This window comes from Myotis yumanensis, unplaced genomic scaffold (genome assembly GCF_028538775.1).
Source record: "Myotis yumanensis isolate MYYU_CA2020_CCGP unplaced genomic scaffold, mMyoYum1.0.hap1 SCAF_9, whole genome shotgun sequence".
NCBI lineage: Eukaryota > Metazoa > Chordata > Mammalia > Chiroptera > Vespertilionidae > Myotis > Myotis yumanensis.
The window spans coordinates 55,088,370-55,107,852 of NW_027223760.1; the positions used below are offsets into that span (position 1 = coordinate 55,088,370).

General features: G+C 40.5%; 1 protein-coding gene and 1 pseudogene across 4 annotated transcripts in view; both read right to left on the bottom strand.

Moving 5' to 3' along the window:
- DGKB (diacylglycerol kinase beta) overlaps positions 1 to 19,483 on the bottom strand; it is a 526,570-nt gene that overhangs the window by 37,375 nt on the left and 469,712 nt on the right. The window lies entirely within an intron of this gene.
- Positions 17,467 to 19,483, bottom strand: part of LOC139016644 (NFATC2-interacting protein-like) — a 45,948-nt pseudogene continuing 43,931 nt past the window's right edge.

Genomic DNA, 19,483 nt, shown 5'->3' on the forward strand with positions numbered 1-19,483 from the left:
TAAAGACCCCTGCAGCCACGACTGCTGCACCTGGCAGTGCGTGTGAAGGTAAATGCAAGCAGAGTTGACGAGCACAGGCTAGCAGTGAATCTGAACACTGCCACTTCTGGATGCTTGAGTCCGTTTGTTCTCGTTAGCTTTGTGGAGGGACTGAAGGCTGTCGCTTGTTTTCTGTGTGAATGAGCTATCAGTGTGTGTAGGGATGTTTTCACAAATCAAGCCATTCCTGTCCTCTTCCAAAAACCAAACTATTTCCCTCATCTCCTCATATCACAGTTACTAAACAAAACAAGTGCTCATGAACGATGGCCATGTCAGCAAATCCTGAATAGCTGCTGAAAGGGCACCCTGCACCCCAACACTGATGCCTGCTAAGAGGGTGAAGTGCCCATGGAGATCAGCTACCCTTATTCTTCAAAGAATTAAGTAGCTTCAACAATAAAATACAACGACGCCTAAATTAAACTAGGCAGTTTATTAGGGAGCAGTGCCATATTACTTTATGTATGACTAGGTAGTCTTTACATTCAGTTTTCAGAAACACTGTGACAATTAGTTTAAAATACAGTATAAAACTATGTTTTTTTATATAATGACCCATTTTACTGTCCCCTTATTTTGGTTTCAATGAAATATGAAACACACTTGTGAAAAAACAATAACATTGTTTTTGGTAATGGATTTAAACTCATGGTAATGTATTTAAACCCATTTATAAACATAATGCTAAAAATTAAAGGACAACATAATGATAAAGAATAGTGATTTACACTAAAAATTTCCTTGTTTAACAGATCTGGTTTTTATATCCCGTTTGTCCTGGTAACATAAATATTGTGTTCCTAGCAAGAGATGGAGCATTTCTAGATTGGGGTTACTGTGCTTTCTCAGACCTCTTGCATAAAAACACACTGCTGGTGGGAAGTCAGTCTCTCTCTCCCGGCAGTATGTCTTCAGAAAAGAGGCTACATGACTAAATCGAGTTAAATTCCCAGTAACCTTCATTTAGAACTTTTTGGTATCAGTAAAATCTAGAGTTATATCCCGAAACCTGGTGTCTTGCCAGAGAACCCTTGAAAACCTGCTGAGTTCAAGGCTTTTGCACAGCAGGAATGCTGACTTCCGGTTAGGACAGTGTGTGGGTTTAAGGAGTTTGCCATAACGAAGGACTGAGGACCCCCATGAACAGAAAACAGGACACGAGAACAGAACTGAGACAGGAATGATTATTGTCTCAAGCACCAAGGACACAATTTCATTATTGCTTCATCGTTAAAAGATGAGCGGTTTGTGAATGAATCATCAATGCCTCTAGGAAAAAATTATTCAAGTTGAAGAAGGCTCTGCTTAATGTGTTTTTCCATTTTTTCCCCCAGCTAATAATACATTGTAGACAGATGGACCGTCATACCTAATAGGCTAATGCTAACAAGTTAGTACAGCTTAATATACACCTGGATGCTTCTATTTTGCGTGTCCCCTGCCTTTTTTGCCTTTCTTTTGCGGTAAGATAATTTTATTTTATGACTTTATGGCCACAGAAAAAGAATTATATTACATTTTGGATTACTAAATTGAATTAATGTTGACATAAGTAGTTTTATTTGGATGGGATTTTAAATTAATCCCATTTGTAAATACTTATAAGAAATACAATATCCTTTGTCATGCCAATTACAAAGTTAGCAGACAAACCCATTCAACACATGAAATCACTTAGAGGAGAGAACTTGCAACCTACGGCTGTAGCGGAGATTTTCAGTATCTATTCACCTCATGGTGCTTATTAATCATGTACTGACAAGTTTCCAAAGAGCTTGGATTTTTTTTTTTTAAATAAAGAATAAGCCCTTGTATATAGACATGTTGAGGGATTCAGATAAGCACAAAAGGTCTCTGTGAAAGTTTTCCTTTACATTTTGAAAAGCATGTCATTTTATCTTTATAAAAGAACTGCCCTGATATTAATCCAGCTTTTAGAAAATACAGAAACATTCATGAATGACAGTAATGTGAAAAGTAGGAATAGGACATTCAAAGCGCCTTCGTCCCTAACAACCCTGGTGAACACGTGAAGTTCAATGCAAACTTTCAGATTTCCAACACCGAGAAACCAAGCATTTATCTTCCCTTTCAAGAAGTTGCTTTGGGGATTGGGGGAGCCAAAACCTCTTTTATAGCACAAACTTTACTAATATAGCTCATTCTTCTCCTACCTCCTCTTAGAAGAGATCTATCCTTTTCAAAGCTAGTTTATAATACTTCCACATTGATACTCTTGGTACAAAGAAAAATTATTCTATTTAGCCGTATTCTTTTAAAATTTATTTGTTTAAAAGGGCTTCACTGTATTGGACTTGTAGCCCTTCATACAACAGAACAAAAGCAGTTCTATGAAAGAAGTCTAAACTTGGACAAACCGTAAAAAAAAAAAAAAAAAGCAAAGTTCCTCTCTGTTTTTATCAAATTTGATTGCTGCAGCTGTTCCCAGTTTCTGTATTTTAAAAATAGCCTTATTCAGTGCCTTGTTGGCTAAAGGCCAGAGTGCCATTAGAACATGCTGTACGGAAAACCTCTATTCAGTTACAGATACAGAAATATACTTAAGATCAGTGGGGGTCATCTGCAGCAAACAGTTGTAAAGGAAAATAGAATTTTAATGTGTTTGGACCGATCGCCACTTTTACCAGACAGTTTAAAGTTCCTGTGCAGAGCCTTCCTATTAACTTTTCTCTCTTAGGTGAAAATGCAGAATGGCTATCAATTTCTTTGGAAAAATATTGTTAGAAAGGTTTGTTTCTCCAATAGCAGTGGTTTAACGGAGATAACACATTTCAAAGAATACCTACCAGTGGTTTCTGTTAGACAAGTTCACAGGTATACATCCATCCACTGAGCAAATGAAATCACATATTCTATCTGATATGGGACACCTAACTAAGGTCATCAGATGTGAAATAGACCAATGTGCCCAGGGAAAATGAGTTGAAGGACTCATTTTGGTCCCTATATAGACTTTGAAATGTCCAACTCAGCTATACAACTGCTATTTGAGAAACACTGATAAATTCATACCTTTGGACTTGACATGTGTGGGTATAGGTCAAATAATTAAATTTTTCTAGTACAGTCTCAGAGTTGTACTCGACATCAGTTCTTTCCTTTTTCCTTGACACAGGGTTATAATGAGCATTTGGGACTAAACGGATTTACAAAGAAATGCTAATTTGAGTTGCAAGTTGAAAAAAAGCCTGTTTTGCATGGATCATCAATAAAAAGAAAAGGAATCTGAAGCCAGGAAATGCGAACAGTGAGGAAGAATCAGAAAGCAGGGGCCTAGGGAAACCCTAGGTGAGAAGAGTTTGGCTTATGGACACTTGCATTGTTGTTAAGAAGTGAAGCATCTGAGATTTTACCTTTCTTGAAAGCTAACAAGGCAGCCTCCACAGTTTTGGGGAGGTTGGCAGAAGACATGAATCTCTGGAGTCGGAGATCCGAGATTTTATTACCCACAGCATTTATGTCAGTCCGACAAACCCCAGTTTCCGTAGGATGAAGCAAAGAGCATTTCTACCATGGAATTCAAGGGGACTAGTAGGTCAGGACTCTGTAGGCTTCTTGAGACAGGATTGGGCTCCTTGTGAAGTAAAGACAGAAATAAGACCCCGATAGGTCTTCTTTCCACAAGGAAATGGGATGAAGAGAAGATGCCCAGGTGTCCTAGGCCCAAGGTGTAGTAGAACCGAAAGTTCAGTGGGACTGAATTGGTAAGAGAAACAAAACTGCTCTAGAACCAGGGCTGGTGGCAGCACACTGCAAGGAGGTTTCTTTTTTAAAAATTAGGCTGTTAAATTAATACAATTAGTTTACTAGGTTATTACTTAACAATTTTGGAAATAATAGTGAAAATCTCTCCTCGCTCTCTCTCTCTCTCTCTCTCTCTCCCTTCCTCTTTTCTAAACATATCCTCTAGTGAGGATTAAGAAACAGTGATGTAGTATAATTAGTGCTACAATAGACATCTATTCAAAATATATATTGCCAAAAATGGAAAGTGCATAATTCTATGAATGACAGTTGGGGGGTGGGGACTTGGGGTGGGAAGAATTTAGGGAAAGTCTTTCTGTAACTGATGATATTGAAGGCAAATTAGGTAATGAGGACTCAGTCATAAAGGGCCTTATAAACCTTGTTTAGGAGTTTGGATTTTCCCTGTAGTTGACAAGATGGGGCAGGGAGGTTGTGGTGGGAGAGGCAGTTAAGATTTCTAAGCTTAAGTAGAGAAGTGATTAGATTGCATTTTAAAAAGAACATTTATCGAGTAGTGTGGAAGATGGATTATAAGGAAATGAGTTTAGAAGGAGGGTGATCAATTAGAGAAGCACAGAAATAATCTAGTGAGAAATGACAAGGAGTTAAAGTAATGCAGTGACCATGTGCGTAAAAGGAAGAGTTGTTTAAGAGGTAGAACTAATGGGATCATGACCTGGGGGGTGGGGAGTGTTAGAAGGCACAATGATGCCCAGAGTTAGACTTGGGAAAAAAGCTGATGGCAATGCCACCAATATAAGCAAAATAGAGGGAAAAACAAGTGAAGAGGCAGAGAACATGGGGCATTTGGTGTAGGATATATTGATATGTGCTCATTCACAGAGCATGTTGAAAGTCCACATAGTGAATAACTTGGAGAAACCTTACCTATGGATACGAATATTACTTTCAAATTAATGTACAATGTTTGTGGGTAAGAAACTTATGTCATGTTGCTTTGATGTTTGTTTTGTTTTTAGATTCCCAAATGCACTACCTGGCACAGAACAGATAATCAATAAGTATATGTTGAATTAGTAATAATGCACTATATTAAGTACACTTGAAATATTCCTGATAGCCTTATATAATTGTCTCAGAAAGAAAGACAGACTCACCTTTGAATTTGTTTTACAATGAGTAATAGCTGGGGGGGTGGGGGGAGAAAGGCTCATTATTTCAGAGGAAACTTCTTGAAGTGACAAAGGTATTCCTTTCATTAAACGTAAGCATTGGCCCTTGCCGGGTTTGCTCAGTGGTTAGAAGGTTGGCCCTTGGACTGAAGGGTCACAGGTTTGATTCCAGTCAAGGACATAGTCCTTGGTTGCAGGCTTGATACCCGGCCATTGTCCCATCATGGTCAGGGTGCATGTGGGAGGCAACCAATCAATGTGTCTCTCTCACATGGATGTTCCTTTCTCTCTGTCTCCTCCCATCCCTTCTACTTTCTCTAAAAATCAATGAGGAAAAATATATTTGTGTGAGGACTAACAACAAAGTAAACATTAATAGATTATCTTTTATATAAGAATTATCCTATATAATAAAGAGCTAATATGCTAATTAGACTGAACAGCAGAACGACCATCCAGATGACCTTCCAGATAAAGCTGGGGCTGCGAGGAGCTGTGAGGGCCGAGCCCCTTGCATGAATTTCGTGCATCAGGCCTCTAGTTTTTTATATTTTTCTGGCACTATTTACTCATAGTACTTAAGAACTATGCTTAAGCCATTATTAAATGGCTTTTTAAAAAACTTGCATCTCAAAGCGTACTTTCCTGATACAATTTTACAGATGGGGATAAGAAGTCAGACAAGATAATTTTTGTGTCCACAGTTATCCAGCGAGTGTCTAGAGCTTTATTCTCACAATAGCACCATTCCTCCCTGCATTGCAAGGACACTGATGGAAAGATTCGTAGATAATTGTCATTAAACAATAATATCTCGCCAAGGTGGTTTTCAAAGGCAAATGATGTTGTTTAGTCATTTTGTTTGTTGGAAACTCCTTTGTCATAATTAATTCTTCTCAATCTCATAATAATTTAAGAATATTGATAACTTCATTGTTTTTACTGAGTGATCTAAAGATTGAAATCAATTCACCACATTCGTTTATATCTTTTAAATAGCATAAACAAGTTTGAAGTATGTAGCAATATAATATAGCTGCCTGCTTAAGTGCTTTGTTTTCAAATGTTTCCAAAGGTGATTAAAATCTGATAGCATTTTTAAAATTTAAAAGTTTTTTCTTTAAATCAGAAATAGCCAGGTGCTCTGTGTCATTGTAAAATGCTAATTGTATCATAACACTGTTAGTTGTTAGAAGTATTTTATGAATTTTAAATCCTATTAAATGATGATTTACTTTTTCCAGATAAGTCACCATGCAAGAGGCACTTACTTATTACACATGTTTTTCAGCATATGTTGCAAGTTTATTTTAATGCTGAAGAGGCATATTATGATCAAAGCCGAATTCTGCCCAATTTAAACTGTTCCAAGCTATTTTCATACATTCACTCATGTAATACTGTAAGATTTACATTAAAATGAACACTCCTCTACAATTAAGTGATTCAGTCAACATTAAAAAAAAAAGGTGCAAATGTGTGCACCATGAAAAAAAAAATCAACAGATGTGCGAATAATCTCTGCATGGGGGCCAGTATCAGAAAGAATAGTAGCCGGGGGGGGGGGGGGGGGGGGGGGGGATCAACTTTTATTCTTCCTATACTCTAACGTCTTTCTGTACCCATGTTAAAGAAAATATACAAAACAATCATAAGATTTTCCCTGGTGATGATAATGGATTAGCCAATAATAAATTAGAGTAAGAAACAAAAAAGTAAACTATAAAATCAACAAGAGCCCTTAGAGATGGATGGATATATAGCTTGATTTTGCCTCATTCTTGTAGTTCTCAATTTGAATAATGAAAATATACCAAGGGCAGCAAATGTTCTCCCATGTTTACAGAAGGTTTCTATTTACAAGCCAGAATATTTAGCATAAAAGCACTTACATGGAAATTAGTCAACTAGGATCCAACAATGACAAGAAAAGCTTCTTTTCCTCATGGTCCCTGAGCCTGCAGGCCAAAGCATGGCGTGGCACAGGTCGTATGCGTAACACGTAACTCTTGGGTCACTATTCACATCTAAGTGAAGCAAATGGCATCTCCTCAAATTTTACACAGCACATACTGTACAAACATATACATGGGGGCCTAGAAAACACCACTAGGTTATTTAGTTGAAAAACATGAGATCAAAACGCTTCACACACCGTCATTTCTATTTCTATGAGGCATATATTATGACTATGGTGGTAGGCCAAAGAAAAACTTAATGTATCAATGGGCAATCTGAAATCTATACTAATAAAAGGGTAATATGCTATTTAGATGGGGAGACCTTCTGGACAAAGCCATGGTGGTGAGGCCAAGGCAGAGGAAGTTAGGGGTGATCAGGCTGGCAGGGGAGGGGAGTTGGGGGCAATCAGGCTGGCAGGGGGGAAGTTAGGGGTGATTAGGCCAGTGGGGGGGCAGTTGGGGGCAAGCAGACCAGTGGGAGGCACTTCGGGGAGAGCACGCCAGCAGGGGTGCACTTGGGGGCAAGCCAGCTGGCGGGGGGTGGCAGTTGGGGGCGATCAGGCTGGCAGGGGGGCAGTTAGGGGTGATCAGGCCGGAAGGGGGGGCAGTTGGGGGCAATCAGGCTGGTATGCAAAGTGGTTAGGGGCGATCAGGCAGGCAGGCAGGTGAGCATTTAGGAGCCACCAGTCATAAATTGTGAGAGGGATCAGGCCTAAACTGGCAGTTAGACATCCCCTGAGGGGTCCCAGATTGCAGAGGGTGCAGGCCAGGCTGAGGGACACCCCCCGCCCCACATGAATTTCATGCACCAGGCCACTAGTATTTAGATAATCGGTAACTTCTGATAAAATAACACTAACAACAGGCATTTCAGTGTTGTTCCTATTCCCTCCTTCCCAGGGATCAGCAGGATATTTGTGCTCCTGTCATTTTACCTGAGCTTCCCTGCGCCATCACATGAGTGGGGAAATGGTGCTCATTGGCATGCATACTTCTAAATAGGAGGAAAATGAGTTAATGTCATTGTACCTAAATATTAACCATTAATGAACATTTCTAGAAGCTGTTGACATATATTAAGCCCCATACTTTAAAATGAGGACAGTACTTTGTTTAGAAAAGCCAACATGCTCTGCGATAGTAGATGGAATTTTAACACGTGGACACTTGTATACTGTGGTCTAATATATGCATTCATGTTAAACTCTGAGATGGACCCAAAGCTTTAGTTGTTTTGATATAGCCTATGCCTTCTACACATTTCTATAAGTATCCTTGGTGAACCCAACCTTCTAAGTGTGTTTATATATGTGTCTATCTAGATAAATATGAGTGAGAAAATGATTAGCCTAAGCTCTCTGGTTAAGTCACTGACCATCCTTCAATCCTTACATGAGATCACTGCTCCCTCCCTCCTCTTTAAATTGAGAAATGGAAAACTTCTGAGAAAACATAGAGTTTATGATTTGGTGAGGAGTTCATATTACCAACATTATCTCACAAAGAATCTTCATCAGCTCTTTTCCCATGAGAACTAAAAGATTCAAGTTCTTAGTCAACTGGCTGAAAAGAAGTTAGAGTGTTTGGGAACACTGTGAAACAGCCAAGACTCCTATTGTAACAACACAACAATAATTATTTTCCACACAAGAAAGAATATTGAATGCAGGGTCATGGGTATGGGATTGAAACATGTGCTCAAGTGGATTAACTCAAGGAGAGAAAAAAGTATTACTATGAATATTTTCTGTTCTTTTTTTTTTTTTAATATATTTTATTGATTTTTCACAGAGAGGAAGGGAGAGAGACAGAGAGTCAGAAACATCGATGAGAGAGAAACATCAATCAGCCGCCTCCTGCACACCCCCCACCGGGGATGTGCCCGCAACCCAGGCACACACCCTCGACCGGAATCGAACCTGGGACCCTTCAGTCCGCAGGCCGACGCTCCATCCACTGAGCCAAACCGGTTTCGGCTATTTTCTGTTCTTTATCTCAGTTATTTTCATGCAATTCTTTAAAATAAGGGGATATGCTTTTATTTAGAGAAACTTGAAGCATTTGAATAAGCTGTGTGTGTGTGTGTGTGTGTGTGTGCATGTGGTGTGTACCAGCCAAATCATTAGGTGTTCAAAAATATTTTTATCTCCTGTTAATCAACTTTATTCTGCCTCCATGTTCCCAATACTCCAGCTTATCAGCAAATTAGATCTCAGCTATGTTACAGGCTGACTTCCTTTCTAAAGATTGTATAAGACCCAGGAAAATTTGAAAACAGCCTCTCATTCTTAGTGTGCCATTGCTACTGTTATTCTTGTTATATAAGCTTGCATTCTGATACTATGCACTTGTGGGACTGAGGAAACTTGTCAAGATTTGTCCTATGGTCTGGCCAATGTGGCCCAGTGGTTGAGCATCAACCTATGAAGCAGGAGGTCATGGTTCAATTCCAGGTCAGGGCACATGCTGGGGTTGCATGCTCAATCTCCACTGGGGAGCTTGCAGGAAGCAGCCAATCAATGATAATCTCTCATCACTGATGTTTCTGTGTCTCTCTCTGAAATCAATAAAAATATATTTTAAAAAAAGATTTGCCCTGGGGCTGCTACCAGCTCTTCTGCCATCTGAGGGTCTTACCAACAGGACTCTTCCACGGAGACAGTTGTGGTTGTCCGCTGTTCTGGGAACCCAGCCATAGCAGACCTTTCCCCTGCCACCCCAGCAGAAACTCTTCTTTTTCTGACCTGACCCCTATATAAGCTTCACTTTCTTTGGAACATCTCATATCATCACTCCAGAGAGCAAAAGTCACAAATTGTTGGCCAGAGGGCTGAATCTGGTCCACAGAACAATTTGGCTCACACCATATTTTATTATAGAGATACAGACAGATCGATGGATGGATAAATGTAAGCAAGAACATCTATAGACTTTGAATAGATCATTTCTGATATGTAATACTAACCAGGTGATAATTTACTAATGCACATGTTCAAAAGAAAAAAAAAATGTATCCTAACTATAAGCTCTCAAGTTCTTAAAGAGTTCCTGTTACTGAGATAAATCAGAAAGACGTGTCCTCAGAGAAATTCCCGTCTAATAAAGAGAGGAGGTGGTGTGTGGAATCAACAGAGGCCAATATTAACTCACCAACTGAAAAAAAGGGGGTAGAAGTTATAACTGGGGTAAATAAAAGGTGCTAGGTCATTTGTAGGAAGGGAAATTAAACCAACTTTATGGAAAATTTTCTGAGTATGTCATGTGTCAGCAACAACCTGAGGAATCTGTCTCAGCCAGGTGAACAGGCAGCCATGGTGGTTTCAGGCAGAGAAACAGTATGTGCAAAGGCACAACAAAAAAAGGGATAAATCCTGATGCTTACACTGACTTAGGAGTTGTTCGAAATGGCTGTCGTATGGATTTTCAGGGGGTAAGGAAAGGGCAGAGTAGGCTCAAAAAAAGTAAACAAGTGCATGAATATATAATTTTATAAAACATGAAAGAGTTTAGACTTACCTGAAGGGCTGTTTCCCCTCCCCCCACAATTGAAATCTTTTATTGTGGACAACATAATCAGATTTTTGGTGTTGAGAAATCACATGACCCTTATGAAATCTAGTTTCTTTATCTATAAAGCAGAAATAATGTAACATTTCGCTTTTTTTTCTTTGGAGTATTGTGAAGATCAAATAATAGATATTAAAGTTAAGCAAACTCTAAGACACAAGGAAACTTTATATTGGATAAAATTCATTTAATGTTTCAACTACTCTTATAGGTGAGTGATCAGGATCTCTGATAAGTAAATCAATTTTATTATATAAGGCAATAGTAGCAAAATACAACATATACCAGTTACTAGCAAATATTCAATTAAGAGAAAGATAAATATGATATAGAAAACAAGTGTTAGTGTAAAAATATGAAATGGAGGCTATAGGTGTTGAAAATAACTTTCAGTTAACCTTTTTTAAAAAATTGTATTATTTATCTTTTTGGGTGTTAAAGACACATGTCATGTTTTCTTGCGGCCCAGTACGTTTGAAGCCACCTTCCTATGTTTCAGGAATATAAATTCTGCCTTTAGCAGAAGGCAGAACTCACTCCTCCTGCCCGCCTTGGGGTCAGCATGTGATCTATCAGAATATGGTCCATCAGTGTGTGACCTATCAGAGGGTGATCCACCAGCATGTGACTAGGCTTCACCAATCAGGTGCACCAATGTGAGACTTCAGTTTGGAAAGCTTCAGTTTGGAGACTTCAGCTTGAAAAAGAAGGTGACAGACAGAGACAATTCTTGCCAGGACAGCATGAAGACATTCTATTCTCTAGAGATGTAGTGTCAGGGGTTCTAGGGGTAGCATCCTGTGTCCAGTTTCCCTACAGTAGGTTCTATACTCATGCACAGAAGCAATGGCGGTCAAGTTGCCTGTGGAAAAGTCAGGTGATGGACTTTGCATGACTCCTGCCTTCATAGATTTTAAGCCTGATTCTTTATCCTTTGGAGAGACGCTAAGGCTACTAATATCATTAAGCAAACTACTTTTTTTCTTATACCATGAGGCTGGATCCTGTTGTTTGCAACTAAAATTTCTGACTGATAAATGTGTCAAAATAAAACTATGCTTTTTATCCTGAGAGGGCAACCTTTTTAGTTCCATTCTTTACTGTACTTGGGAAGTAGGGCATTTAAACAGTGACGGTGAGAGAGTAAATGTAGAACAAAAGAGGAGAAATAAATGGCTCCGATACTATATCCTCAAAGAAAAGTAAAATCGACTTTTAAAAATTAACAACCCCAAAACATAAATATGACTTATCAACATAATCGATCCTTAAGTTTTGTTTGTAAATTTCTGTTTTACTCCACGATACTCTCAGCAAACTTTTGTTGCAATAAAATATACAGGCTTATGATAGGAGTCTGGGTCCAGATAGTTGCTCCTTAAGTTATCAATTGTGTAACCTTGAAAAAATAATCTTTGTGAGCACCTGTCCCTTCCTCTATACAATGAAATACAAATGCCTAGTGAGAGAATATATTCAACACATCATAGTACTTAGCACAGGGCAGGAACTCAATAGTTGCTGCTAATATAATAAACAGTAAAAACTTTCTGCCTGGTTGGTGTGGTGTGGGTGTTGAGCATGGACCCATGAACCAGGAGGTCACAGTTAGACTACTAGTCAGGGCACATGTCCAGGTTGCGGGCTTGATCCCCAGTAGGGGACGTGCAGGAGGCAGCCATTCAATGATTTTCTCATATTATTGATGTTTCTATCCTTCTTCCCCTCTCCTTTCCTGTCTCTGAAATCAATAAAAAAAAACAACAAAAAAAAAACAGAAAAAAAAACAAACAAACAAAGAAGCATTCTGTTGAACTAGAAATAGAAAGTATTCTAAGAATGAGAAGTGGAATAGTGGGTACCAATATGCTGGATTCTTGAGCTGTGGCAGGAGTGCAGTATTAGAAGGCCTTAAAAACTCAAAAAGAACAAAGACTAGTCTAGGATAAAATATATTCTATTTAATCCTCACATTTGAAGTAGGAGGCAGGAAGGGTTAATGAGGGTTCAAGTTCTACTTCAATAGCCCCCATCCATTTTCTTGGATGCCAGCAATTGTACATGTTCTCCTTCTCTCTTTCTTCAAAGTTATGGACTAATGTTTCTTCGTGTCTGTATATATACCTATACTTGTATTTGTTTATTTATTCAGCAACAGAGTCAAAAATGAAAATAGTTGCATTAATTTTAGGTTATTTAAAGAAACTGCCTTTTCTTGGCTTCTTTATTTTTCTGTGTTCTTGCTTTATGTCTTTACTTTCAGAATATAGGAGTACATACTAGGTAGCCTCTGCAGTTAGCTTTCCTCTTTAACTATTCAATGAACACACTGCTAGTGTTTGTTCAGCCCTATCCTGGTGCTGGAAGAGTTGTCAGAAATCAACAAAAGGACATTCACAGCCTCCTGGATATTTCTTCGCTTATCCTCTTTGCTTGTTCTTTCTTCCTTTTGGATTCTATTCTTCCCCTAATTAGCTGGCTTCATGGTAGTCTCTAATTCTATACAATGAATTACTAAATTTCTGGACTAATATTGATATAATGGCACACATTGTTTCTCTTTTCTCTATGGGATGCATGTATAAATCTCCAACAGAATACAATTGTGGCTATCTGCAGAGTGGGAAATAAGCAGGACATTGAGTTTAAACCTGGGAAACTATTACTACTGATGAGAAAAAAGAACTTTACAAACCATCACCACTCATCAATTTTTAAAATGTAGCTCATGTTTAAACATTTATTTGTTTCAAATGAATAATGAAAGGCAGTTCTATCTCCCCCAAACAAAAATTAAGTAGCACTGAAATTCCTTTTCATAGAGAGATGTATTTCAAAATTAGTATTTGGAAAGATACAGGCACTGCTTGCAACGATAAAAACAAGATGGAAACATTTTGATGCCCTTTCCCCACTTCAGTAGGACAGCCACTACACAAGGCTATTCTCTAGAGTAATGATCTTGCCTCCCTAGCAAGGCTTTTTCATCCCAGATGCAGGAGGTCATACCCAGTCTACAGCTGCACAGAGCTCCACTCCTATTAATTTAAAATGGGGTTTCAGAGGTTCACACACAGGGAAATCTGCTCCTTAAGAGGTAAGCTCTACCAAAATCCTATTTGGAGAATATAGCTTTGCGAAAAATAATCTACTTATATAACCCATCTTCTTCACTAATAAAAAAAATAAAGAAAAGCTCAGAACAGAAGTTAATAAAATATATTTTGCTCAACATAGTTCAGGTTATCTCCATGTATCAGGAACAGTATTTTTTAAATCTGGTATTGTTGTTTTTATCATCATCATCATCATTTTGTTAAGCTATCTGGCAGACACAAAAGGTTATTCACCCTGTAGCTGTGTCGTTTTTTAGAAAAATGTTGAGCATTCATTGAAGAGAATGAAAGAAATCTGGTTGAAGATGCAGGTGCACTAATAAATGGGTGATCTTTGGATTACAGTATTTATGTGTACGATGGCAAAGCTAAACAGAAACCTAAATGTTGTACAGACGAAGTGGTACAACAAGAACATCTGTGTTGGGGGGATTGAACTGGCATGGCTAACACCTCCAGTGCCAGGTGCAAAGGAAATTTCAATACAGCTTGAGTAATCTTGACTGCTAGCATCTGCCTGCATCAGATTATCTCCTATGTTGCTAGTCCACCACTATCCATTAGAATATTTATATGATACATCTGGTGATGCAATGGCCAAACAAGAGACAGCAATGCCTCCATTACTGGGGGCAAATGCCTGACTCTTTTACTCAATACAAAGGCAAATAGGAATTCTTTTCAAGCCCAGGGCAGCCAGCCAACTCTATGAGACCGAGTAGCAGATAGCACTCTAGCAAGATGGCTGCTTTGTCCTTTCCAATTAGATCCATACCCATGTGCATAATCTGGAGGAGGCGAACTCTTCAGTTTAAATTCTTTCTATAAATTTCATTGCCAGAAAAATCACTAATTTTTAATGTGTTTCAAGAATCGTCACAGAGTTCCAATGTGAATTGGCTTGATCTAAAGTCTCAACATACATCTGATTTTCAGAATCAATCAGTGCAGTAGGTGAGGATGGTGGAGATCTCCATCCTAATTCTATGCAATGAATTACTAAATTACTGGACTAATATTGATATAATTAATGTATTTAACCCTCACATTTGAAGTAGGAGGCAGGAAGGGTTACTCTCCATAACATGAAGCTTCACAGATCACTTCCCTTTCTTCTCATCTCCCTTGCCCTCCACAAATGACAATGCCACCCGGTGCAGAGAAACTAGAAGTCACCCACTTCAATATCCCACCATCTGGGAAGCTACACAAACCAGCACCGGTCCTTTTCCCTTTGCTTCTGCTTCCTGATACAATAGATCGGAGGGCTCTTTATCTTTATAAAGCAAGCCCATCTCCTCCTGCTTTACTAGTATAGCCTCACATTTTCTTGAGGTTTCATGCCCTCTTCCTCTCCATTGGATCCTTGCCATCCAAATTTCACTAATAAAAAAATAAAGATTTTTTTTTAATTAAAGAGAATCAGGATTCTCTCCTTAAAAGAAAGCCTTGACAGATGCTGTGTTCTCTTACAATGGACACCTTCACCATTGTCCTCTTTCAACAAAACATCTTTTGTTCATCTCTGATACCACTGTCAGTCCAACAGAACTGGAAATAGCTTCCTAAACGGTCATCCCGCATCTACTCAGGCTCTCTCAAATGCTGATCTGATCACATCATTCCCTGTTTAAACATACGCAGTATTTCTGATTATCCCTGGGAGAAAACGCCAAATCCTTCACAGGATCTACATGGCTGCATTATCTCGTCCCTGCTCACCTCTCCATCTCTATCTGTTGCTGTTCTTTTCTTCATTCCCTACAGTAAACATCGCCTTTCACTTTTTTGACTATGTCATACTCTTCTTTTAGGGATGTTTATTCATTTATAAACACAAATTCCATGTGTCATTTCAAATTCTTGTTTTCAAAGAAATTCATTATGATTTAATGTTTTGAAAATAATTTTTGAAAAATCCATATGTTTTGATTGTACATTTCAACACAAATAAAAGAAAAAGTATAGTAAGAAAATATATGGCAATGTTACACAGCAGTTATGGGATGCATACATATTTCTCATTACAGTTACTTTAATTTTCCATATTTTCCCCTTTTCTGCAAGAAACATTTTATGTTTTTAGTTAGAATTGTTTTTCTAAGAAAGTTGCCTTTTTGTCTCTATTATGTTCTCCTCTATCACATAATTATAACAAAACATACAATGAAGTTTCAAATGTAGGGCCTGATACTACCTACAGGAAGGTAGGCAATTTTGAAAACACCAAGAGAAGATTAAGTACATGAACTGCTTCTTTGTCCTCACCTAAACCAACTTCAAATCAGTAAAAACTAAGAAAATATGTCACTGAGCTGAGAGGAAATTTAGTTGACTGTTTCACAGGTTTTAGTCACACAGTACTGTCTAGACTTCCATTTGTCTCCCTCCTTCTCCCCACCTTTTGCTCCTCCTCACACTCTACACTTAATTAGCACTAGCTGTATGCCAGGATGTCGCTAGGAGAATTGAACGAGTTCATGGTGACATGAAGGAGTTGATCTACCCTCATCATAAATGCAAATGATAAGACAAAACATGAGGCAATGGTAGCATTTGAGTAGAGTCTTGAAAATGTGAACAATTGCTTGGTGATTGAGGGAACAGTGAGTTGAATTTTTTGAATCAGGGAAAACAAGAAGAATATTGAAAGTTAGGGCAAATATAAACAATTCCACAAGAAAGGAATCTACTGTAGCTATGCATGTGTGACAAGATGGTTAACGACAACCTGGGAGAAAATTAGTTTTTCAGCCTCATTTTTCTCAAGGGTAATACAATGAAACTATATTAAAAGCACCTCACAAAGTGAAGGCCCCACGATAAACACAGATATCAGTCATTCTCCCTCTCCCACCTCTTATATGCACATACCCTTTCTCTCAAATTTCAGAAGAGTCTATGCATGCAGATGAGTGCAGAATAAAAATAAAGACAGTAACAACAAAGTAATAATCACTAATACTTTCAACTTTCAATAAGTGCAGTTGGTACACAGGTGTTTTATCTCTAATCCTCAACAGTCCCATACGATGGCTACTAGTGTTATTTCCATTTTATTTTATTTTATATTATTTATTTATTTATTTATTTATTTATTACATAAGAAGGATATTCACACGTACAGCACTGCGTTTTACAAGGACACACTCATATTCAAAGACTTGTAATCCCATCGTAGAGTGGATGCGTATGGGAGAGGGTGGCGTGGAGGGGAGAGAAGCCATGAAACCGGGGCCTTGATGGACTAGGACCTGAGATCCAAAAGGCCTCCTGTGCTCAGTTGTGCCCTCCACAATGTGCGCCTCCGGACGGGGCTCTACAGGCCCTGGGTGAGGGGGCCTCCAAGGCCGAGAGCCTTCAATGAGCGGCCCCATCTGCCTAAGCGTAAGCTCCTGCCTGCGTGAGCTCGATCATTTCTTTTCCTGCGTCCGTGCCTCCAGAAGACCTCACCCCCTATCCCCCAAAAGGCCACGGCTGTCCTAGATGGGGCGTCAACCCCAGGGCTGGAATCCCATTCTCAACCCCCATTTATTCCCACTCCCCCTTCAAACATGAGCAGTTCAGTGAAGGCAAGGGTGATGGTGGAAGTGAAAGGTGGGGGTGGGGAATGGCCCAGGGGGTCGCAGAGCTCAGCACACCATGTGAATGGAGCCACAGTCCACCCCCGGCAGCCATGACAAACACAACTAACCAGGGCACTAACAGTTTGAAGCTAAAGTGAGCGGGAGAGGGTCAAATACCATGCCTTGATTTGGCTTCAGCTTGAAGATAAGTTCCACCTCAGCTTTGGCTAGCCCTTCGGGGCCAAAGGGGACAGCTGTTCTCCACGTCCGGTAGTGGGGGTCCCATGAGGGTCTCCCAACAGAGAGTGGGGTTTCAGCTCCAGACCTCAATGAGGTCCCCGGATTCCATGCCCAGATCAGCCGGCAGCTCCTTGCCCGAAAGCTGTGTCCCGTCAAAGAAGAAGGAGAGCTTGAGGCCGGACAGTCCCATGGCCTCGGTGTAGTGGGACATGAGGGTCTTGGGGGAGAATCCCGGGACAGCGGGCCTTGCAGCGCCCGGTGCTCCTCCTTCCCCTGCAGGCGCAGCTGGAGCCTGGGAGGCTTCTGCCTCCCCGGGGGCGCTCGCCAGCACCACGCAGCCAATGATGCAGCCGCTCCAAGCTGCAGGGTCCTGGGGGTGGCAGAGGGGACAGCTCTGTCTCTCCAAAGAGCAAGAGGATCCTGCCTGGGGACACCCCGAGAAGGGTGGCCATGGGGCCCACCACACCCTGTAGGGCTCCGACATTGGGACGGGCAATCTGATGGGGCCAGCACGGCGCCAGACTGGGAGCTGGAGGAGCTGAGGGCTCCTGGGAGAATGGGCCCCTCCGCAAGGGCCGCCTCCTCATCTCGGCTCAGGTGGCCTGGCTCTGGCGCTGCTTGGGACTCGGGCAGGAACGAAGGTGCTGGAGGCGCGTGCTCACCTTCCTGACCTTCTGGATGGAGAGAGCCCATGTGTTTTCTCCTCTCGGTCCCTGGCAGAGGCGAGGGCTAAGGAGAGGTGTCCTGAGACAGAGACACCGCCTTGCTCCTCAGCTGCTGCTTCCAGGGAGGGCCTGGGCCGGGCGGTCCCCAGCGTGGGCGCTGCCAGAGTCCCCGTGTCCCCTCTGCCCCAGCCCCCGGGGGCAGAGTTTCAGGAGGGGCAGGTGATCTGGGATGAGCTGGCGGCTGCTCTTGACCTTCTCGGGGTGCACCCGCCGGTGCCTCCCCTGGGCCTGGCAAGGGTCAGAGGGGCTCCAGCCTCGGTGCGTCCGCCCCGTGGCTGTCACTGTCGCTGTCGTCCTGGTTGGGGGGGTGGGGGGAGGCGACCCGCAAGGGGGACTCCGGGAGCGGGACTTGGACCCGGTCCGCTGAGCCCTCCTAGATTTCCTCATCGCTGTCGCTGACCAAGTCCACAAGCACCGACTCCACTGAGCGCCGGGCTGGACAGCAATGGGCGCCAGGTCTCCACGGCACTGACCCCACCACTGAAGTCCTATTATTTCCATCTTAAAGATGAAGACACTGAGACACAGAGTTAACTGGCCTAATTCATTGTGAAGCTAGAATTTGCAAGCAACCATTATGATTTAGGATTTGAGTTCTCATCTAATAAGATTATGTAAGATTATGACAAAGTTACTTCTTTTTTAAAAAAAATGTATTTTTATTGATTTCAGAGAGGAAGAGGAGGAGAGAGAGAGAGAGAGGAGAGGGAATCATGGACTGGCTGCCTCCTGCACACCCCCTACTGGGATGGAGCCCGCAACGCGGGCATGTGCCCTTGGCCGGGAATGAAACCTGGGACCCTTCAGTACGCAGGCCGGTGCTCTATCCACTGAGCCAAACCGGCTAGGGTGACAATGTTACTTCGTTGTTCACTGAAATCATATGTATATGAAAAGACTCAAAAGGCACGCACCTTATTCACAAAAGTCACACATTTTTACATGTATTTGTTTATATGATGTAAAGTTTGGGTCCTTTTATACGTGTCCCACTGTGTACATATGGTCTGTATACTATTTCTTTAAGCAAATTGATTTGCAGATTCACTGACAAATAGTTACCAAGCTCTTACAATGTGTCACTAGGACTTTAAAGGGTTGAGCAAGTAGATACCATTCTCACCTTCTTGGGGTTTAGTGGCTAATGAGGATAACTGGTTTAAAACAAAAATTAAGATACAAAACTGCAAATTATAATGAAATCTATGAAAGAAAAGAAAAATATGTTATGATGAAAAAGAATAAAAAGAGCTAATTTATATATGTATAATTTATATATATATAAAATTTATATATGTATAATAATATATATATATTATTTTTCCCTCCCTATATATATATATATATCCCACGTTCAAAGGTTGT